The following is a 24,492-nucleotide window of genomic DNA, read 5'->3' as shown; positions in this document are numbered from 1 at the left end:
GAACCTAATGAAAAAAAAAAAAACATTTCATGTATTTCATAACGGCTGTAGTCACCGCAGTGAAACTGCATCGTACTTCTGAACAACACAGGCATTGCAATATCGTATTTATATGCTGACACTGGGTAGATTATTTTCAATTAAAACGCCTCCCCCGTACGGCAATATGCGTAATGGATATGCGAGTTCGGGTTGTAGACACATGATTGACGACATATGGAAGTTAGGGTCTGGCCGTGAAGTTTGCTCGGATAGTCTAACGATAAGGCGACCGCTAGCGAATATTGGGAAATCCGGGTTCTAGTCACGGTCCGGCAAAAATTTTTACTGTCGCATTCCGCTGTGCAGCTGAAGCTTGTCCATATTCGCAGTTACGAACAATTTTCACTTATAATTTCCATTATGTCGATGCATTTTGGGATAGTGCGATCTATGATGCAAGTCTCCTTGGGTTTGAGCCGAGATATCAGATTAGATTCCACATGTGAACCTATGATTTAATACATCTATGAGAGCACATGTTTCTCTTGTGAAACTTATGCTGAGGTGGATATTGTATAATTTTTCGTTAGTTGGTATTGTTTCGTTGACGATGACGTACCACATGGCTTTAGCATTAGGTGATAAAACTTTGCTGTGTACATTTTTCCACATATTAGTTCACTTTGCCAGAGGGTATATTTAATTTAAGTGATTTTGTTTGCCATTGCTCGTTAAAAAAGTTATAGATGTTTTCGTTTATTAAGAAATACTGTAGATTTTCGTTCTTGTGTACGTACCTGAATTCGAAAAAAACCTGACATAAAATATTTAAAGCTCTTGGTACTACGTCGATAAGCTGCTCCATGCTTACTGGCATGGAGCAGCTTAAGACCTTAATCTGTAGATTAAGGTCTTAATAATACTGCGGCTCCTGTTTTGTAGTTTTGCGCATGTGACTGATCAGGAGACTTTGTATTTTTGCCTTACGTTCGTGAAGTGTAGGTCTCCGTTTCTGGTTGGCAGGGTGAAGATGCCGTAACGCGAGTTAAAAGTATTTCCCCTTTCGATTAATAAGCATGGCGCTCGTTGGATGCTATCTGCTATGGGAACAGGCACTAGAAGTATCTGCGCTATGTAACTCAGTTTATTTATTACGAGGCTTTTGAGTTTTGCACTTTTTATGACAAGTTCCGGTGCCTGTTATATTAATGTGGAACGTTTCACGATTTTGAGTGTCACCCTTGCGCAGGAGTCTTCTTAATCTTCTCCTATCGTTCCAATTTTTATACAGTAGGACCTCGCTAATCCGCCCTCTATGGGACCGGAAACATGGACGAAACTCAGAAAAGATCAGATTATCAGAGGAAGACTTATTTACTCATAACATCACAGTACCACAATACAATGCAATACAGTACAGTACAACTTTAATTTTCAACTGGAAATACTGACTGAACTATTGTTCTACGTTAAAAAATTCCATGTTAAAGCATTAAACAAACGAAAAGAAGTCGTCGAAACAGTAAAAAAATCATACGCGAGAGTGGAATGTACAGTAGTGCCTGCACTGCAAAACAGGTGTGTCGTACGGTAGAATATGATCACAAACACTGGCGTTTTGTGACTGTCACTGTCGTTAGTACAGAGTGCAACAGTCTATCTTTGCTGATTTTTATACCTGTTACAGACTCATTTACAGAAGCAAGATTTCTTGTATAAAGATTTCACCTGGGTCCTCGTCAAAACAGGGGCCAACATTCGAATACTGGTGTCTGTAGATTTCTGCTTGCTATACCGATTACTTCAACGATCACCTGCCGAGTGGGCAGTATTCGAATGCAGGCCTGTTTTGACGAGAACCGAGGTGAAATCTTTCTACATATGGGGCAGGAGCCTGAAGATGGTGTAGTAAATCGCCGAAACTGGTAGCCAAATAAAATAAGTTTGTTAAGTTGACGGCTGAAAAGTGTTTGATTTGACATCCTGTATCGAACAGCCGAGTCCCGCAACCATCTCTGAAAAGATGGACATACAGAGACATAGAATTTAGGGTTTCCGAGGTTTCCATAAATGACTGAAGGCAATAACCGATATGATTTGTTTGAAAAAGAAACGGCCGATTTCTTTCGCCCTGTTTCCGCAGCCCGACACTGTCCTCCGTTTCTCGTAACTGCATAGTTGCTAGGCAGTTAAGTCCTAAGAATTTCGACGCTTCGAGGAGTGGAAATTTACACATCGCCGCATGAACAAGACAATAAGACATCTTAATCGTCCCTCCATTTTTGATTTTTACAATAGCTTGCCAAACCACAACACTGACCAATATCAGACTTTTTCAAGAATCCTTTGATTCAGCTTCGAACCTATAAAGCCACTGGATTTAACTGTAGTAAAGGGCGTGTGGGACGACTGGGGCAGGCGAGTTCACAGGTCGCTGACCGCCGACAGAGCGCCTCCGTATCAGGCGGAGCATCGTTACGGTGGTTAACAGGCCACGTCTCCTGCTTCTGTAGTATAAAGGTCACGTCTCGAGCATTCCCGTCTCAGGTGGACGAGCCGGCTTAATTATGAGACTGCTAACCCTGCCCTCGTTGGGGGCGGTCCGTTACGCCTCAGGTCTGCCGTCGTGTTCATCTGCCTGACGGAATGAAGTTTCCACTCTATCACTTGGGAAAGCACCTCGTTCTATTAAACTATAGCGTGGCGTAGTCTCGAGGTCCTAATTAGTGACTTGCTTTAAACTGCATTTCGTGTGGGACTTACCTGTATTTTACTTCTGACTAAAATTACCTCCTTTCACCTCTCCGCTAGATAGGACCAGAATGCAATCCCCGTTGAAACCAAGGGATTGTCCTTTATTATTGGGGTCCAGCCAGCTTAAGAGTACGACGCAGGAAGTAATTAAAGAAGAGACGGTAACATTCCTCTCCAAAACTAACATTTACGATTGAGAAAACCTTAATACAGAGACTGAAGCAATGATCGTCCATCATGACAGTGTGGTAAACGACGATTTGCGCCAAGGAGTTGGATAGGCCAAGCTCGGATGAATCGGGACAGTGGATGCATAGGGACCATTTTACAATATTTGTTCCCCAGCAGATATGAACTGGGTACAAAAGATTGCTGCCATCTCTAGATTACTAATGTCTGCTGCATCTTATGTATACTATCTAATCAAATGTATTCCGACAACCCCTCTTCATATCGTTTGAAGGGCCTTAATAAGCATGACGTTCATCAATATTTTACTTTATTGGGTAAAACCAAGGAAAGTTGCCCTAAGACACTCAATATAACTCCTCAATAAATATGTAATTTATGTGACAGTGAAAAGGAGAAGAAATGTTCTTGTGACATTATTCCGATTTATCTCAGTCACTGTCCCGATTCTTCCTCACTGACAAGGGTAAATAGGGACATGTAATCCTAATTGTTATCTTCAATACATCCAGTATGTATTGGTTTACAAAATCAATATGCCCTGTAAACGTTCCTTAAATATTATGTTAAAGACTGAACTAGAAACTTTACACTTCCTACGCGTAATAAAACCAACATTATAAATTTTCAAATATTTGTACCGATTCGCCCGAGATTATGCTACGCCACATATTAGCTTAATGACCCACGAACGTAGGAGAGCGAAGTGAAAAGTTGTAGACTTGGCGCTGAGGTGGCGCTGGCATCAAGGAAATTTCGTTTTTATCATGTTGGTATAAGTTTCACAGTACTACAGGGTATCCGTATTTCTAGGGCTGGTCGAAAACTGAAATGTCCGAGAACAAATATCTGTTGAGGTAACGAGGTGGCTTCAAAAGTAAGTTACACATTATTATGGCAGACCAAGTACCATTTATTGAAGCCCGCATTACACGTCAAAGTGACACAGATACATGTCACTACCCTTCAGTATAGTCACCAAGTCTGTATAAACAGCGGTAGGAGCTTTCTACCAACTGTTCAGTTCCTCGACGATATAATTTCGTTTCTCGGTCACGGTGTAACCTCCCAACAGATAAATTCTTTCCGTAACCTCGCAATAAAATGTGTCTAACGTCTCCATTAAATTGTGATTCATATACAACATTTCAATAATTAAGTGACTATGAATCTAAACTAGTAAATCTGGACGTCAGCATTGCTGCGTCATGGCCCTGAAAAGTCATTCTGAATAAACTGAAAATTCTTACCTCAATTAAGTCGCCGGATAACGCGTATATATCTGCTCCTATAAGAAATTTTTCTGGCACAGCCCAGTGCAATGCTGGCCGCCAGATTTGTCGTGTATAAAAAGAAACAACTGATTTTTCTTTGCGATAATCGGGATGACCATGAATAGGAGAAATTAGTGAAAACTTTAAAGTCAGATGAATGATTGTCAAAAGTTAATTTTATAAGGAAGATTATTATTAAAAGATGTTTTAAAAAAACATTTACATGGGATTAGATATAACAATAGTACAAAATCAGTTGTTACAAATTACATATGCGCGCGGCTATAGATAGTAATTTTTGGTTTTTCCTTATACTACATCGCTCAGGCACCGCCATCGCTCTCCATGACCGGCCCAACCGCCCGACTGCGAGCTACTACTATTACTACTGCCAACACTGTTCTCTTGGCTGCGATTCTATTGTAGCATACATATCGCAGGCAGCGCGTGAGCATTCCATCGAAGTTACATCTGCTCGAGTGCGCTAGCAATAAATTCCTTAGTCATGGACCTCTTGCAACGGAGCCATATGAGAACCGCAGTATGAACGTTCTGGTCGTCAGAAAATCTGTATTTGCTGCGAATCAGTTCCTCGATTGCCTGGACATTGTCGTCTGTGCTCGATGTCGATGGCCTTCCTTTCCGATTAGCATGACCCACGCCTGTGCGGCCTTGGTCAAATCGTTGGCTCTTCACCTCGGCTGAATGCAACATTGCACTTAGTCCGTATACCGTCAGACTTTCACGACGAATCTCTCTGCAGTTTAGGGGTTTTGCCCACAAGAGCTGTACTGTTCAGCGTATTTCAAATACGGATTATGTTTCCAGTTGCCACGCCATTTCACCCCCACACTGTGATGCACGTGGTAACAGTACCGCAGCACACCTGCGTCTGAAGAAAACCGGACCCCCGTATTCTCTTCTGACAATGTCCTAGTCTTGTTTCGCAATGGTATTCACAAGGCTATAATTCGCGAACATGAAATACACGGAAATGTAAAATGATGCACTATTTATAAAATAATGTAAAAACAACTCTCGGTCAAAAGTTTCGTTACAAGAGCAGTAGGGCGAAGCTCGTGGACCTCATGGAAGCAGAAATCTACATCATCTTCTGACACCTTTAGGACCAGGAATTATTCTCATGATTTACCTCGTATAGGGTAAAACAATAACTGACGGATAAAAGTCTGGTTGACTGAACAGAATGTCAGAATAGATCTAGAGTGCTAAATTACTGCCGCGCGGGATTAGCCGAGCGGTCTAGGGCGCTCCAGTCATGGACTGTGCGGCTGGTCCCGGCGGAGGTTCGAGTCCTCCCTCGGGCATGGGTGTGTGTGTTTGTCCTTAGGATAATTTAGGTTAAGTAGTGTGTAGGCTTAGGGACTGATGACCTTAGCAGTTAAGTCCCATAAGATTTCACACACATTTGAACATTTTTTTTTTGTTTTTGCTAAATTACTAAATCATATCTCGTTACGACCGTTTACCATTTCGAAAAGATACCTTGGCAAGGAAAATTAGCATGTTTGAAGTACAAATTGTTGCAACGTCTATCCTATTTACTAGATTGGCGCCCGCACATTTTTAGTTATTTCCCAATCTAAAACAATTTTAGGCTGCAAACGTTCTGAGTCTAATGAAGTGGCTGTTGCAACCATAGGTGGGAATCTTGCAGACGACTGAGAACTGCCCTTAACCTGTGGAAGCTACTAACAGCGCAAACCTTGCAAGAAGTGTATTGACTTAAGAGTGGAGTAAGTCGAGATGCCGGCCGGAGTGGCCGAGCGGTTAAAGGCGCTACAGTCTGGAACCGCACGACCGCTACGGTCGCAGGTTCGAATCCGGCCTCGGGCATGGATGTGTGTGATGTCCTTAGGTTAGTTAGGTTTAAGTAGTTCTAAGTTCTAGGGGACTTATGACCACAGCAGTTGAGTACCATAGTGCTCAGAGCCATTTGAACTATTTTTTAAGTCGAGACACTAGTGCATTATGGGCATTGAAATCAGGCCGAATCCGTTTCACCTTGTCTTCATACAAACAATCTAGGAAAACCTGTTTCGTAACTAGTGGGGAGTGTCATGGTTCGATACCACTCATGCCTCTCTATTGATTTTCCATCATTTTCACATCATCCCCGGTCATTTCTGTACACAAATGACAGCAGGATGTGGCGACATTTCTACGGAGCTAAGTGTGCACTATTATTACTAGTAATAAATGCTGTAGCAACTCTAAAACAAGCCTTTACGGCTGCTGTCTACCAGTGACTTCATGTGTTCGTATAGCGCTGCTGTTCTTAGTACCATACTATCAATCTCTTAAACAGGTTGTTACCGCTCGGTTTCTTTCCCCTGACACATTTATAAGCAGATTGCTGCCCGAAGTTTTGTTTCTGCGTGGCCATTCAATAATCTCTTCGTTAACTGCAGACTCCCACTTTCATTAACCTCACACTGTTGATCCTTTTCCCGTTTTTCTTTCCACATGAGAAAATTTTCTTTAAATTGCGCAACACTTCCCCTGTGAGCTCCGTGTTCGCACGCGCTGAAAGCAGAAAAAGAAAGTCATCTCTAATGAACCCACGAAATTATCCAGTGGTTTGTTTTCCCACTGTCGCTTCCGTTTTGCGATATCTCTAATGAACTGCGTTCCGCATTACGTGCCGATGGGTACGAGTGCACAACAATGAGCAGTTTCGCAAACGGAAACGCTATCTCGTCTTCCAAACATTAACGGATGTGCACTGTTATTATCGTAGAATATCTGAAAATATCACTAATTCACTATAATAAGGTTTGTTGTAAATTTTGAGATGGGTACGTTGCAATTACATGAAACAACTCTTACTAATAAATTTAAAAACCATGTTCGTTCCTCACAGTGTCGCGTAGAAAACACATTATTTTATGAAACTTGCTGGCAGATTAAAACTGTGTGCCCGACCGAGACTCGAACGCGGGACCTTTGCCTTTCGTGGGCAAGTGCTCTACCATCTGAGCTACCGAAGCACGACTCACGGCCGGTCCTCACAGCTTTACTTCTGCCAGTATCTAGTCTCCTACCTTCCGAACTTTACAGAAGCTCTCCTCCGAACCTTGCAAAACTAGCACTCCTGAAAGAAAGGATATTGCGGAGACATGGCTTAGCCACAGCCTGGGGTAAGTTTCCAGAATGAGATTTTCACTCTGCAGCGGAGTGTGCGCTGATATGAAACTTCCTGGCAGATTAAAACTGTGTGCCCGACCGAGACTTCTGTAAAGTTCGGAAGGTAGGAGACGAGATCCTAGCAGAAGTAAAGCTGTGAGGACTGGGAGTGAGTCGTTCTTCGGTAGCTCAGATGGTAGAGCACTTGCGCGCGAAAGGCAAAGGTCCCGAGTTGGAGTCTCGGTCGGGCACACAGTTTTAATCTGCCAGGAAGTTTCATATCAGTGCACTCTCCGCTGCAGAGTGAAAATCTTATGCTGGACATTATGTTATCTTTATGCGTTGGAGGATACCCAAGTTCAAGTGTGAAACTACATATTACGGCATAGAATCTGTACGAATACAAATGTATATAACGCAAAACAAAATTGAGAATATATAAATTTTCTAGCTAAGTACATAATTATTTTCATGCATTTAGTCATGCCAAAGATATCTACTTGTTACCACCTAGAGGTGACAAAAGTCATGGGATAGGGGTATGCACATATACGTATGACAGTAATGTCGTGCACTAAGATATAAAAGGACAGTGGATTGGCGGAGCTGTCATCTGTACACAGGTGATTCATGTGAAAAGGTTTCAGCATAATTATTGCCGCCATAAGGGAAGTAACAGACTTTGAACGCGGAATGGTAGGGTCGGAGCTGGATGCGTTGGACATTCCACTTCGGAAATCGTTAGATAATTCGATGTTCCGAGATCCACAGTGTCCAGTGTGTGCCGAGAATACCAAATTTGAGGCATTATCTCCCACCACTGACGACACAAACGGACCGATATCAGCGACCTTTGCGTATAATTGTCACTGCTAACAGACAAGCAACACTGAGTGAAATAAACGCAGAAATCAATATGGGGGGTGAACTATCGGTTAGGACAGTGAGGAGAAATTTGGCCTTAATGGCTATGGCGGCAGACTACCGACGCGAGTGCCTTTGCTAACGGTACGACATCGCCTGTAACGCCTCACCCGGGCTCGTGACCGTATCGGTTGGACCCTAGACGACTGGAAAACCGTGACCTGGCCAAACGAGATTCGTTTTCAATTTGTAAGAGTTGACGGTAGGGTTCGAGTTTGGCGCAGACCACGACGAAGCCATGGACTCAAGTTTTAACAAGGCACTGTGCAAGCTGGCGAGGGATTCATAATGGTGTGGAGTGTGTTTACATGGAATGGACTAGGTCCCCTGATCTAACTGAACAGATCATTGATTGGAAATGGCTATGTTCGGCTACTTGGGGACCATTTGCAGCCATTCGTGAACTTCATGCTACTAAATAACGATGGAAGTTTTGTGGATGACAATGCACCATGTTACCGAGCTACAATTTATCGCGATTGCTTTGAAGAACGTTCTGGAGAATTCTAGCGAATAGTTTGGCCACCCATATCGTCCGACATTAATGTCATCGAACATTTGTGGGACGTAACTGAGATGTCAGATCGTGTGCAAACTCCTGCACCGACAACACTTTCGCATTTATGGAGAGCTACAGAGGCAGCATGGCTCAATATTTCTGCAGGGGCTTCCAACGACTTGTTGAGTCCATGCCACTTCGAGTTTCCACTCTACAGCGAGCAAAAGGAGGTCCGACACGATATTAGAAGGTACGCTATGACTTTTGTCGCCTCAGTGCATATGCAAATGGTTATAAAAGTTATAAACCAAAGAAAAATACATTAAATGCAAAATGTAGATTAACGATAAAAGAAAATAAGATAAGTTTATAAAGAAGAACGAGTAGGGTTTAACATTCTGTTAGTGATGGGCTCATTAGCGATAGAGCAACATCTTGGATTAAGGAAGAATGACTAAGGAAACAAGACGCGACCTTCTCAAGGAGAACACGCTAGTACTTGCTTTACGATGATCGAAATGGATTTCTGAACACCATTTTTCCCGTTCTCTCTCCATTATGTTAACGACTGCACCACCACATTCGGGAGAATTAATTCATGACGTTACACCCTTCTGTGGCTACGTGGAATCAACTTTTTATCTAGTCTGCAACTTAGTGTGCACTGATATGAAACTTCCTTGCAGGTCAGATTCTGTACCGGGCCGAAACTGTAACTCGGAACTTTTGCCTTTCGCGGGCAATTGCTTTACCAACTGAGCTACCCAAGCATGACTCACGACCCTCCAGATAGTTTTACTTCCTCCAGTACCTCAACTCCTACCTCCTGTGAAGATTTAAAGAAAGCCTTCGATAAAGTCAGCCATCAGTATGTAACCTCCCCCTCACTTATCGACCTTAATGACAGTGAAAAATTAAACCGCGTGTACCTAATGGAAATTTGGAAGGAGCAATCGTCACCGAAGTTAATTTGTCGGTAAAGAGGGAGGAAAGTGTTACGACTAAATGAAAGCAAAAATGCAAATGAAACTGGTGGAAATTAATTTTGAAAAGGGGTAAAGTTAATAAAGAAAGTAAATGTGCGGCCGTTACGTTAACAATCAACTAGCGGTAATTAGATATTTGAGATTTGGGGGAAATTACGGTCGCCAGTCCTAAGGACAATTACTATAGTAACTGAAAAAGAAAGGTTATTACACATATAATTAGCACTAGAAGTGTGGCAACTGAAGGTTGACACGTGTAGTGTGAAAACTGAAAGTTTGTCAGAAGTAATAAATTTCGCTACACTCTGACTTAATATAGCAAAAGAATTAATAAAACCGGAAAATCGAAAGTTAATTTAGTGACTGAAGTTAATAGTGAGCTTTCTTTCTGAAGCACATCGAAATTCAGTAAAATACGGTTAGTCTTGGACTACCTCAACAATCATTTCAAAAGCTACTTGAATCTACGCAATTTAGAAATAAGAGATTTAACTTTGAACTTGAATTAAATGATTCTGAACAATTAAAAATAGTAAAATTTAGTACGTACCAAGCTGAGCTGCAGTCACAGGTAAGCTAAAAACCGGTAACAAAACTCGCACTCTTAATTTGTGCTTGTGTAATCTAAATATTGTAGCCAGCTGTGAATACCTTAACTGAACTTTGAAATTAAAGCAGTGAAATCGAATGATGCTGGCGTTTGAATTTCAATGACACTCGGGTTCATTCCGGAAAAGGAAGGGACCCTGCTTGGTAATACAATTGGGACAATGAGCAACAAGGGTTCATGCTACGTTGCTGTAATTTAGTTATGAAAATGGAAAAGCTGAGGTCTGCCATACAGTTCTAAAATTTTACGTGCTTCCAGTCTTCCTTGTTGGTTGATTGAAGGTTTGAAGTCGTCGATCGAGGAGGTGGCGACAGTCACTCATTGTCGGCCGTCGCTGTTGCAGAAGCTGGATGTTGGCGCGCCTTCTTCTCGACACGGTCACCGGGCGAAACGGGCTCTTGATGTGTGCCAGCTAATGCTTCCCGTCCGCGACACCGTGCTAGAAACTACACTCCTGGAAATTGAAATAAGAACACCGTGAATTCATTGTCCCAGGAAGGGGAAACTTTATTGACACATTCCTGGGGTCAGATACATCACATGATCACACTGACAGAACCACAGGCACATAGACACAGACAACAGAGCATGCACAATGTCGGCACTAGTACAGTGTATATCCACCTTTCACAGCAATGCAGGCTGCTATTCTCCCATGGAGACGATCGTAGAGATGCTGGATGTAGTCCTGTGGAACGGCTTGCCATGCCATTTCCACCTGGCGCCTCAGTTGGACCAGCGTTCGTGCTGGACGTGCAGACCGCGTGAGACGACGCTTCATCCAGTCCCAAACATGCTCAATGGGGGGCAGATCCGGAGATCTTGCTGGCCAGGGTAGTTGACTTACACCTTCCAGAGCACGTTGGGTGGCACGGGATACATGCGGACGTGCATTGTCCTGTTGGAACAGCAAGTTCCCTTGCCGGTCTAGGAATGGTAGAACGATGGGTTCGATGACGGTTTGGATGTACCGTGCACTATTCAGTGTCCCCTCGACGATCACCAGTGGTGTACGGCCAGTGTAGGAGATCGCTCCCCACACCATGATGCCGGGTGTTGGCCCTGTGTGCCTCGGTCGTATGCAGTCCTGATTGTGGCGCTCACCTGCACGGCGCCAAACACGCATACGACCATCATTGGCACCAAGGCAGAAGCGACTCTCATCGCTGAAGACGACACGTCTCCATTCGTCCCTCCATTCACGCCTGTCGCGACACCACTGGAGGCGGGCTGCACGATGTTGGGGCGTGAGCGGAAGACGGCCTAACGGTGTGCGGGACCGTAGCCCAGCTTCATGGAGACGGTTGCGAATGGTCCTCGCCGATACCCCAGGAGCAACAGTGTCCCTAATTTGCTGGGAAGTGGCGGTGCGGTCCCCTACGGCGCTGCGTAGGATCCTACGGTCTTGGCGTGCATCCGTGTGTCGCTGCGGTCCGGTCCCAGGTCGATGGGTACGTGCACCTTCCGTCGACCACTGGCGACATCATCGATGTACTGTGGAGACCTCACGCCCCACGTGTTGAGCAATTCGGCGGTACGTCCACCCGGCCTCCCGCATGCCCACTATACGCCCTCGCTCAAAGTCCGTCAACTGCACATACGGTTCACGTCCACGCTGTCGCGGCATGCTACCAGTGTTAAAGACTGCGATGGAGCTCCGTATGCCACGGCAAACTGGCTGACACTGACGGCGGCGGTGCACAAATGCTGCGCAGCTAGCGCCATTCGACGGCCAACACCGCGGTTCCTGGTGTGTCCGCTGTGCCGTGAGTGTGATCATTGCTCGTACAGCCCTCTCGCAGTGTCCGGAGCAAGTATGGTGGGTCTGACACACCGCTGTCAATGTGTTCTTTTTCCATTTCCAGGAGTGTATCATAGCCAGTCGAGCGCAATTACATGCTGCCAAACCCCGAAAGCGCGGCAACTTGCGGGAGCGTCACACATCACACCTCTCCACCGCCCTACCCCAGCCAGACTCTCTCTCTGCCCGCGCTCCACGCGACAGAGTTAACACTACCAAAGATCCTAAACACTTTGGTTCTCCCCACGACCTATCGATGTATTCGTTCGATAGCATAGTTTTCCCTAGGCCAGACCCAGCGTATAAATACAAATAATATTCACAAAACAAACCAACATAAATGCATAAATATATATATACAAACAGTAAAACAATTACAATATATAAAGACACACAAATGTCATATCTTGAGGTAACAAAACAACGGAAAAAATTATAGTACAATAGATGGAAATAGGAGGAGATGCATTTCCGGCGTTACAAGTACACAACGAGTCTGTTAGAGCATTTCAGATTCCCACCAAGAACAACAGATTTACTGTTACGAAGCCAGTACCGAATGTTTTCCAAGGTGCAAATGAAAGGATGTTTCACAAAAACATTCCCTGTCCAATGTTTGTCCGACAGGGCTATGCCTTGTCAATGATACTGTCTGTCATCTCTTTAGAACCATTAATCAGCACAGCAAACAACCTCAGTATCAGGATTCCGTGGTGGTGCACAAACATTCACTGTGAACACCTACGCTTATGACGTTACCACTATAATTACAGAACTCCTAGACACCGCAGAAGTATGGGAAGTTAAAGCTCCAAGGGCAACGATAAACAATGTTAAACCAATTCTCTTGTGGCTAAATGATTGTGACCATCCCATGCTACATTTATTCACCGAAGATGAAAAGATATAACACGAGTTAATTAACGTCAATTGCAATGGAGCGGTAGAAAAAGCAAGAAGTGGCCTGAGAGCGAATAGTACAAGAAAATTAAACACCAAAAGACTGAGTGTGTAAACATACAGGCTCTTTCCAAAATGGGGTATATTGCACAAATCATGCCAGTAGATAGCACATGTATCGTAAAAATCAAAAAGTACATAGGCTGATTTATTTGGAAAGGTATGTTGTTCCAGTAGCAATGGATTAGCTGACGAAACCACTTACCGAAGGCGACCTAGGGTTAATAAATTCTGGGCAAAATGTTCAGCCCTTATAGTGAAAAATCTCAAAAAATATCTTCAAATTACCAGCTAGTTGGTCAAACTTACTAAAGGAAAATAATGACAGAAAATATGGCTGACAGGAGAACGCCAGCAGATATAATTCGTGACTTTCAAACAGCAACTCATGTTTTAGAGAAGACTCGCAATGCAAGATTCTATACGACAAAGAAAATAACCAAAACCATTGGGAAAAAACTCCGTATTCCTCAGAAAACTAGATGAAAAACAAAGGCTTAAACTGGGAGGAGACGGTCTGGTCAAATTATGTAGCCAAATCCTTAAGTTCAAGGTTGCGCTCAACAGCTTACATGTTTATAAATGATTTAATCCCGATAGGTGTACTGTGGAATAGTTGACACTACCATACACTGAACAGTAGATTGCTCCAAAATTGCAGGCCTGTTAAAATGAATCAAATTTAAACAGCAAGTTTGCTGTGAACGACTGAAAACGAAATAAACGGCAAGAAAAAAATGTACATGGACGTCAAACCATTTCCAATATCCAGGACAAGAATACTCACGTGGTTCATCCCTCTTCAGTGAGGTGAAGAGAGTCTGTATATGACTTCAAACAACACAAGAAGAACGAAAAACAAGAAATCATCGACGATAAATGGAAAAGAGAAAAGTTCTTACCATTTATACATCTTATTTAAATGTTGTATTTAAAGTCAATGTAAAAGTTTCTTACTACCTGTTGCTGAATAATTTCATTAAAAATAAATAAACAAATAAAAAGGTTGGTAGATCAGTTGCCTGAGAAAGGAAAAGGTTCTGCGTTCAAACATTTCAACCTGCCAGGAAGTTTCAACTTTTTTACTGTCCACGAGATATTCCCTTGTACGTAGCTAGGAACACCTGCACTAAGCCACTTGCACATCTTAACTCTTGAGATGGTCACATCGGAACGTAGCTGCAGTTACAAATTTAATCATTTTCTTACTGCGCTGTGTAAGCTATCGTTTCTGGTATCACAATTTTAATGACAACAATGTAGAAATAATGGAAGGATAATACGGTTGTATAATGGAAATGAAAAATTTGAGACATGTAGGAAAAAAATGGTTTTACCTGTGGCTAAAGCTCCATAATAATATTTGATTGCAAACTGGCAACAAATACGGAAAAGAAATGTCGTTCGACAGTATTATGATCTATCAGAATACGTGAGCCGAAGGGTCTACAAGAAGCTCGTGTACGTGTAAACACCATAGTACTCAAACCAATCTTTGCCCTGATCACCGCCTTAGCGAAACTGGCGCAATCATCATAATACAATAGTGCTACGATGTATGAGCGTTGATAATGATCTCCAAAGTGTCGCATTTCGGTTTCAAAATACATCTCACGGGAGAGCGAACATGTTCTGCGTACTAACCAGCTAACGGTGGCACATCGAGTAACTACAGGGAAGAAAAGTAAGTTGATTCTACAAAAAATACAAGAACAAAAGAACACAAGCACCACCGTTAACGATACGTAGGACTTAGCTCTTGGCTTCAGAGTTTGTGAACAACGCGTTTGTTGTGGAACATGGCGTTGCCCTAGAAGATTTAGTTTGTGTCAGGGATATTAATCACTGTCGGTAACCTTTTCAGGATATTCTCGAACAGGGAGCTGTGCAACGTCGAAGACGTTAATTACTTCAGATAGTGATTAATAACCACCCCTTTTGTACTCCCCCATTCCAGAACGTCCTGCATTCATTATCCAACATTCTTAACACGCACGCATGGCGATATAGAAGGCGATAGTAGATCTGGAACCTTGGCTAATTTTTTTTTTTATATAAAGTAATCCGCCTCTTCTTCTAATATATACTCCGTAGTAGGAAGTTATCACAAAGATGACGATATACACAGAGGATCTTAGCGCGGAATGCTGGTAGTCTCAATGTTTTGTGGTAATCGACAGGACTGAAAGGATTGTTAACAAGGCTGATAGACGAATAAGAGAGCAACGGAATAAAAGAAAGTCCAAAAGCCTTCTCTTTGATCATATATAGTATAAAAGCCACAAGAATAGTCAACGTTTAAAGGCGTTGGAATCATTATGAATAAGAAAACAAGTCAGAAAGTACCTTAGTATAAATAATGGAATTGACAACTTTGTACTTCCTGTAACAGAGGAAATACGGAAACTACCTTGTGCTGGTTTACTGAACAAGCAGGTGCGGTTGAAACTAAATAGTTATTGAAAAATGTAGAAGGAAATGAAAACTGAATTTTCTAATGTTGAGAAATTAGAAGGAGTGATCTGTTTTACTCGGTAAGAAAACTTTCTAATCCAAGGTCGCATAAACTTTTCTTTATTTTGACATCCGGTTTCGACAGATGTGTCATCTTCTGGTCTTCAAAACTTTTTTGGTACAAAATGTGTTCACTGTGACTGAATTTTCTCATGTTGACAAAATAGAAGGAGCGATTTGTTTTACATGGTAAAAAATGAAAATGTAATAACATTTACGGAAGGCGACCTGACGGGAGCGAATAGTGTCAAAACTGTGTTTGCGAAGGAACAAATTATGATGGCCTGGAAAATGCGTCATTCGAAATTCAGCCAACTAGTAGCAACCGCAAAAGAATATCAGAAGTAAAACGCGTATAGGAACGCAGCCAACTCAGTATGCGTTGACATCGGTAGCTACGCTGTCAGCGTGGCGCATAGTTCAACAAAGCGGCCCGGGTTCGATTCCCGGCTGGGTCAGAGATCTTCCACTCGGCGACTGGGTATTGTGTTGGCCTTAGGTTCGAATCGTCATAATTGACTTGCCACTGCTGCGACAGGAGTATGGGCGCGTCACGGGAGAGAGAAAAGGACCGTACGGACATGCAGTAGCAGTGGGATGTTGGTTTCCGCTATCGTTGCCATTTTCAGATTTTGTAAGAAATGAAAATGATGTTTGTTATATTTGTGTGGCTTTCTTCAGTAGCAGCTGTTACAATTATTCTTATTATTTTTTTTCTGGCTTAATAGACTACAAAAACTCTTTCAGCGGGAGAACGTCCTCAACAATTTATAATTTGTTTTTTGTTGTTGGTCCTTTTTATATATCCTATCATTACCAGTTTTCTTTTCGTTGTCAATAGATTGTGGTACAGTTCTTACCCTACACTCATTTGCTGGTTACATTTCTGCTCGGCTTAATGGGGTCCACTTTTCTGCAAATTGAGAGATTATATAACAATTAAATTTTCAACTCAGAATAAAAGTAATTGGATTCATTGGTTCATCTCCATACTGAAGGCCTTTATGAGTTGATTTGTGATGTGTGACCGTGGTGATGTATTCATAGAAGGAACAGAAAGAACTATGAAAGAGAATTACAAGAAGATGGACGTCGTTGATGGTTAGAACGAAGTATGGAATAACGGCAGTGGAGTAACAAATGCAAAGACAGAGGTATTAATAATTGGTTCAAATGGCTCTGAGCACTATGGGACTTAACAGCTATGGTCATCAGTCCCCTAGAACTTAGAACTACTTAAACCTAACTAACCTAAGGACATCACACAACACCCAGTCATCACGAGGCAGAGAAAATCCCTGACCCCGCCGGGAATCGAACCCGGGAACCCGGGCGCGGGAAGAGGTCTTAATAGTGCGTGCGTTTTAACTTAGAGTGTAACATTTACAGAAGAATGTCCGAGAAACCTCTGCGCCGCGACGTTCGAGAAACATCAACTACCCTCGACAAACCACTTCGGTAGTATAACAAAAAGTAAAATTTTGCTTGTACCTCGTTTAGAAGTATCCCCGTTCTTGCGCCACCCATTTCCAGAACTTAAAAATTAAGGATGGTCTACCAATGAAAGCCTGTTGAATATTATCCAGCAGTTTTTCTTTTGTCAGGAAAAAGGAGAGATATATGAATGCATGGTTTCGCGGCGATATGAATTAATAAAATTTTCTCGTGCTTCCAGCCGCTTCATGTGGTTAAAATCCCACGAGCTTTCGGCCGAGCTCTCCTCAGTCATTGTCAAGTAATAATAGACTGACTGCTGCGTCGCCGTGGCCGCGTCTTTATATAGCCGCACTGCTGGCTGTGACGTCACTAGTGCTCTCTGCCTCGCCATATATGGTTATGTTTTCATCCCGCGTCCGTCGCGACCGTTTAAATCTCGCGATGGCCGGGTGCCAGGCTATGCTGAGCTGCAAATCGCTGTCCTCGTTGATGGTGTTTTCAGAGGTTTTTATTTCAATAGCTTCTTTTATGACGCTATCTGAAAATCCCTTCGTCCTCATAACGACAGATATTTCGTCGAATAGAATTCGGTGTCCATTTTCTAAGGCGTGTTCTGCCACGGCCTATTTTTCTGGATAGCGTAGGCGTAAGCACCTCTCGTGTTCCGTCCGGCGTTGCTCCACAGCGCGTACTGTTTGGCCGACGTAGTAACAGCCTCAATGATCTGGTATCTTCTACACCCTGGGCGTTCTAAGCCTTGGATAGTCCTTCACAGGCCTCATGAGCTTTCGAATTTTTGCTGGGGGCCTGAACACCGATGAAATGTTATATCCCTTCAGGAGCCGGCTAATCTTTCCCGACACAGTACCACAGAAAGGCAAAAAACAAGTTTCTTGCTTTCTTCTTCGGTGGTGTTCTCTTCTCTGTTGGTGTGTTTCTTGTGTGTCACACCAGATATGGCCTGTGACACCTGCCCATGGCTGTACCCGTTTTCCCGGAAGATTTTTCAGAAATGGCTCAGTTCTAGTGGCAGACTTTCAGCGTCTGAGACGACTTTAGCACGATGGACGAGGGTGTTCAGAACGCCACATTTTTGTGCCGGTTGGTGGTGGCTGAGAGCGTGCAGATCCGATCTGTGTATGTCGGTTTCCTGTAGACACTGTGGCTGATGTGCCCATTGGTTACCCGTCGAACGAGGACGTCAAGCAAGGGCAACCATCTGTCTCGACTTCCTTCGTAAACTTGATGTGCCCGTGAATACTGTTCAGGTCTTCTAAGAATTCTCCCAGTTATTCACGACCATGGGGCCAGATGATAAAAGTGTCATTGACGTAACGATAAAAGCAACTTGGCTTATCGATGTCTTCAAATTTTTCCATAAAAAGGTTGGGTATGGATGGAGCTAATGGGCTTCCCATAGCCACACCGCCCAACTGGTCGAAATACTGGCCGCCATGAAGGAAATACGACGATGTTAACGTGTGCTTAAACAGTCCCACAACTGTGATATCAAATAACTGAGAGAGTAGATCTATACAGCCTTTGACCGGAACACGTGTAAACAGGTAGACCACATCAAAACTAACCATTATATCTCCTTGACTAAGACGCAGAGTCGTCGGTGTTCTTGATGTGATGCACACAATGACCCACATGCGGTGCAAAGAGGCTGGCCAGGTGTTTAGCCAATCTGTGAGTGGGTGACCCAGTGCTGTTCACAATAGGACGAAGAGGAGAATATGAAGACATCGCAGTGAACAGGGCTCCAGCTAAGCCAAGTTGCTTTTATCATTACGTCGATGACACTTTTATCATCTGGCCCCATGGTCGTGAAAAACTGGGAAAATTCTTAGAACACCTGAACAGCATTCACGGCCACATCAAGTTTACGATGGAAGTCGAGACAGATGGTGCATTGCCCTACCACTTGACAATGACTGAGGAGAGCTCGGCCGAAAGCTCATGGGTTTTTAACCACCTGACGCGGCTGGAAGCCCGAGCAAATTTTATTAAGGAGAGATCTCCTGAAGAGGACACATGCACGGGAAACGAATTTTTGAACCTAAGAAGACAAAATTGACGCTGCCTAACTGCAAAGTTAGCAGGTCTATATAGAAGGAATCCTTAATTACCGCCTGTTTGGCTGGTCTTTATAGCATCTTTTCTTGTCCTAATGTACATTTCGCAGTCACAGCTTGTCATCAGGACTTTATATAGTTATGTAAGGAACTTCATTGTGATGTCGACAGGCCTCAAGCGCTTATCTGTTACTTTGTTGATTTCCATTGAGAGTAGTGCATAGATTACGAAGTTAGATGTTCGACTCTCGTAAGAAGCACCTTGTTATTGTTGCCATAAATCAACAAAATTCACAGATACACTTTTCTAACGTGTTAACATCACAATGAAGGCCCTTGTATTAGAACAGGAAACTGGTAATGTAGCTATGACTTAGAAATGTACATAAAAACGCTATGGATGGATTTTATTATTAAGATTTTCTTCTGTTTTAGCGTCTTATTAGCAGAAAGTACGGCAACCAGGAAAGATCTGTATGGTTTCTATAAGCTTATTTAAATCATCAGTGCTCCATATATTTTCTCTTCTGTCTCACTCTATCCACTGCCAAGCATTTACCTCTAGCAAAAACCTACTTTTTGTAAGCCAGGGTCGGTTTAACCTATCGATTCGGGATATAGACTTTTATGGGTGCACAAATAGAGACAGAACTCTGACGTTATTTATTTTGATTTTGCATGTATCTGGTGTCAAATGCTCTGCAGCTCTTTCCTACATACATCAGATGTGCTGCATTTTAGCTGGTTTACTCGTGGTTACTGACATTGATTTGTTTTTAGGATCATTTATGCTAGGCTACTTTGAATTAAACTATTGGTTTCTTCATCCACTACTGGCCATTAAAATTGCTACACCACGAGGATGACGTGCTACAGACGCTAAATTTAACCAACAGGAAGAAGATGCTGTGATATGCAAATGATTAGCTTTTCAGAGCATTCACACAAGTTTGGCGCCGGTGGCGACACCTACAACGTGCTGACATGAGGAAAGTTTCCAACCGATTTCTCATACACAAACAGCAGTTGACCGCCGTTGCCTGGTTAAACGTTGTTGTGATGCCTCGTGTAAGGAGGATACTGGCGTATCACCCGGCGTGATGGTATGGGGTGCCATTGGTTACACGTCTCGGTAACCTCTTGTTCGCATTGAAGGCACTTTGAACAGTGGAAGTTACATTTCAGATGTGTTACGACCCGTGGCTCTACCCTTCATTCGATCCCTGCGAAACCATACATTTCAGCAGGACAATACACGACCACATGTTGCAGGTCCTGTACGGGTCTTTCTGGATACAGAAAATGTTCGACTGCTGCACTGGCCAGCACATTCTCCAGATCTCTCACCAACTGAAAACGCCTAGTCAATGGTGGTCGAGCAACTGGCTCGTTACAATACGCCAGTCACTATTCTTGATGAACTGTGGTATCGTGTTGAAGCTACATGAGTATCTGTACCTGCACACGCCATCCAAGCTCTGTTTGACTTAATGCCCAGACGTATCAAGGCGGTTATTACGGCCAGAGGTGGTTGTTCTGGGTACTGATTTCTCAGGATCTATGCACGCAAATTGCGTTAAAATGTAATCACTTGTCAGCTCTAGTATAATATATTTGTCCAATGAATACCCGTTTATCATCTGCATTTCTTCTTGGTGTATCAATTTAATTGCCAGTAGTGTATATCTTGTTCCGTGCTTTCTAGAAATACACTTGCATTACATTTTAGCGTCCTCCCCTTACATCGCGCGACCTGAAACATTGATTTGGGGGATGACGAGGTTTTGTGGCTGCCCTCTGCACTCACGCTGAATTTGCGGTTGCCGGTGTTTGTCAAATTATAAAATCAATTTACGTGCCATGCGCATGTTTTCATAACCAGGCGTTACTGTAAAAGCTCGTTTGGAGCTCTGCCAGCCATTCCTCGCAGGGCTTCATTAGAACAAAACGCGCACGTTACAGGCCACGCGAAATTCCACGCTGGACCTCGGCCGTGTTTGCGATTCGCTCGTTAACGGCTCGTGCGCCCACGCACCAGATGGCGCAGATAACGCACGGAGCTAGAATTAACGGCCACTGACGCATTTTTGCCGCGTCCGCATGTTTAATTCATGCATATTAATGACAATTACGTCGTGTTCTACTGTTTACGCTTTTTATTTATTGCATTCTCCGTCAAAGTGGGAGTTAAAACATGTTTGCACCTGTAACAGGCGAATGAAGTTTACGAAAGAGACGAGATTTTAATGAGTTATCCATCTGAATGCTTCATTTTAATTGCGTCTTTAGAGATTCGTTAGACAAATGAGTGTTCTTTAAACGACACTGTTGTTTTGTTGTGGTCTTCAGTCCTGAGACTGGTTTGATGCAGCTCTCCATGCTACTCTATCCTGTGCAAGCTTCTTCATCTCCCAGTACCTACTGCAACCTACATCCTTCTGAATCTGCTTAGTGTATTCATCTCTTGGTCTCCCCCTGTGATTTTTACCCTCCACGCTGCCCTCCAATACTAAATTGGTGATTCCTTGATGCCTCAGAACATGTCCTACCAACCGATCCCTTCTTCTGGTCAAGTTGTGCCACAAACTTCTCTTCTCCCCAATCCTATTCAATACTTCCTCATTAGTTAAGTGATCTACCCATCTAATCTTCAGCATTCTTCTGTAGCACCACATTTCAAAAGCTTCTATTCTCTTCTTGTCCAAACTATTTATCGTCCATGTTTCACTTCCATACATGGCTACACTCCATACAAATACTTTCAGAAACGACTTCCTGACACTTAAATCTATACTCGATGTTAACAAATTTCTCTTCTTCAGAAACGCTTTCCTTGCCATTGCCAGTCTACATTTTATATCCTCTCTACTTCGACCATCATCAGTTATTTTGCTCCCCAAATAGCAAAACTCCTTTACTACTTTAAGTGTCTCATTTCCTAATCTAATACCCTCAGCATCACCCGATTTAATTCGACTACGTTCCATTATCCTCGTTTTGCTTTTGTTGATGTTCATCTTATATCCTCCCTTCAAGACACCATCCATTCCGTTCAACTGCTCTTCCAAGTTCTTTGCTGTCTCTGACAGAATTACAATGTCATCGGCGAACCTCAAAGTTTTTATTTCTTCTCCATGGATTTTAATACCTAATCCAAATTCTTCTTTTGTTTCCTTTACTGCTTGCTCAATATAGAGATTGAATAACATCGGGGAGAGGCTACAACCCTGTCTTACTCCCTTCCCAACCACTGCTTCCCTTTCATGTCCCTCGACTCTTATAACTGCCATCTGGTTACTGTACAAATTGTAAATAGCCTTTCGCTCCCTGTATTTTACCCCTGCCACCTTTAGAATTTGAAAGAGAGTATTCCAGTCAACATTGTCAAAAGCTTTCTCTAAGTCTACAAACGCTAGAAACGTAGGTTTGCCTTTCCTTAATCTTTCTTCTAAGATAAGTCGTAAGGTCAGTATTGCCTCACGTGTTCCAGTATTTCTACGGATTCCAAACTGATCTTCCCCGAGGTCGGCTTCTGCTAGTTTTTCCATTCGTCTGTAAAGAATTCGCGTTAGTATTTTGCAGCTGTGGCTTATTAAACTGATTGTTCGGTAATTTTCACATCTGTCCAACACCTGCTTTCTTTGGGATTGGAATTATTATATTCTTCTTGAAGTCTTAGGGTATTTCGCACGTTGCAAACTTTACGACTTTGCTCTATTGTAACTGCACCATTAAGTGGATTATGCATGTCGGAACAGACTAACCGTTTGGTATCCACGCGTCCAGACTTCAACAACAGACGTGCCGCCGACAGGACAGTAGACATTAATTAATGCCTTGCTTCTCCCAAATGTATGGGTGAACAAAAAGTCAGTATAAATTTGAAAACTGAATAAATCACGGAATAATGTAGATAGAAAGTACAAATTGACACACATGCTTGGAATGACATGGGGTTTTATTAGAACCAAAAAGATAAAAATAGTTCAAAAAACGTCCGACAGGTGGCGCTTCATCTGATCAGAATAGCAATAATTAGCATAACAAAGTAAGACAAAGCAAAGATGATGTTCTTTACAGGAAATGCTCAAAATGTCCACCATCATTCCTCAACAACAGCTGTAGTCGAGGAATAATGTTGTGAACCGCACTGTAAAGCATGTCCGGAGTTATAGCTAGGCATTGGCGTCGGATGTTGTCTTTCAGCATTCCTAGAGATGTCGGTCGATCACGATTGACTTGCGACTTCAGGTAACCCCAAAGCCACTAATCGCACGGACTGAGGTCTGGGGACCTGGGAGGCCAAGCATGACGAAAGTGGCGGCTGAGCAGACGGTCATCACCAAACGACGCGCGCAAGAGATCTTTCACGCGTCTAGCAATATGGGGTGCAGCACCATCCTGCATAAACATCGTACGTTTCAGCAGGTGTTTATCAGCCAGGCTGGGGACGATGCGATTCTGTAACATATCGCGTACCTCTCACCCGTCACGGTAGCAGTTACAAAACCAGAATCACGCATTTCCTCGAAGAAAAAAGGCCCGATAATGGTAGATGTGGTAAATCCAACTCATACCGTGACTTTCTCGTCGTGCAATGGAGTTTCCACGACAGTTCTAGGATATTCGGTAGCCCAAATTCTGCAGTTGTGGGCGTTGACAGACCCTCGGAGCGTGAAATGAGCTTCGTCGGTCCACAACACGTTACTCAACCAATCGTCATCTTCCGCCATCTTTTGAAACGCCCACACCGCAAATTCCCTCCGCTTCACTAAATCGCCAGGTAACAGTTCATGATACCGATGGATTTTGTACGGATGGCATCAGAGGGTACGCCTCAGTGCCAACCAAACAGTAGTGTATGGAATGCTGGTGCGACGTGCGACTGCACGAGCGCTGACTTCCCCGTGCATAGACGAACCCGCTACAGTCTGCATTTCTTCCTGAATTGTCTCAGCAGCATTACGCCTTGTGTTCGGTCGGCCACTACGGGGTCTGTCGTCTAAACAACCCGTGGCTTCGAACTTCGAAATCATTTTCGCCACTGCTGCATTTATCAACGGACCTTTACCCGTTCGAATCCCCTTCCCATGGCGATAGGACCGTAACGCTGAACTAGCACATCCCACATTCTGATAATACAGCTTCACTAAAAGCGCCTTTTCAGGTAACGTCAACATGCTGCGACTGCTGGCGCATCTGATTCTCTCTCTCATTACAGCTCCTTTTATGCACGATTGTCATTCGCAGTCACCGACGTTTTGCTGTCCAGCGCCATCTGTCGGACATTTTGTGAACTTTTTTTGTTCTAATAAAACCCCATGTCATTCCAATAAA

At 43.2% G+C, this 24,492-nt stretch overlaps 1 protein-coding gene and 1 non-coding gene across 2 annotated transcripts in view; one reads left to right on the top strand and one right to left on the bottom strand.

The window, feature by feature from the left end:
* Positions 1-24,492, top strand: part of LOC126089645 (uncharacterized) — a 445,470-nt gene that overhangs the window by 303,119 nt on the left and 117,859 nt on the right. The gene's annotated exons all lie outside the window — the stretch shown is intronic.
* On the bottom strand, positions 1,187-1,290 carry LOC126097257 (U6 spliceosomal RNA). Its single transcript, XR_007522100.1, has one exon. It is a non-coding gene; the product is annotated as a U6 spliceosomal RNA (small nuclear RNA).

The sequence above is a fragment of the Schistocerca cancellata genome, chromosome 1, assembly GCF_023864275.1.
Source record: "Schistocerca cancellata isolate TAMUIC-IGC-003103 chromosome 1, iqSchCanc2.1, whole genome shotgun sequence".
Lineage (NCBI taxonomy): Eukaryota > Metazoa > Arthropoda > Insecta > Orthoptera > Acrididae > Schistocerca > Schistocerca cancellata.
The sequence above is the reverse complement of the archived record's forward strand: the minus strand, read 5'-3'. Positions and strand labels throughout refer to the sequence as shown.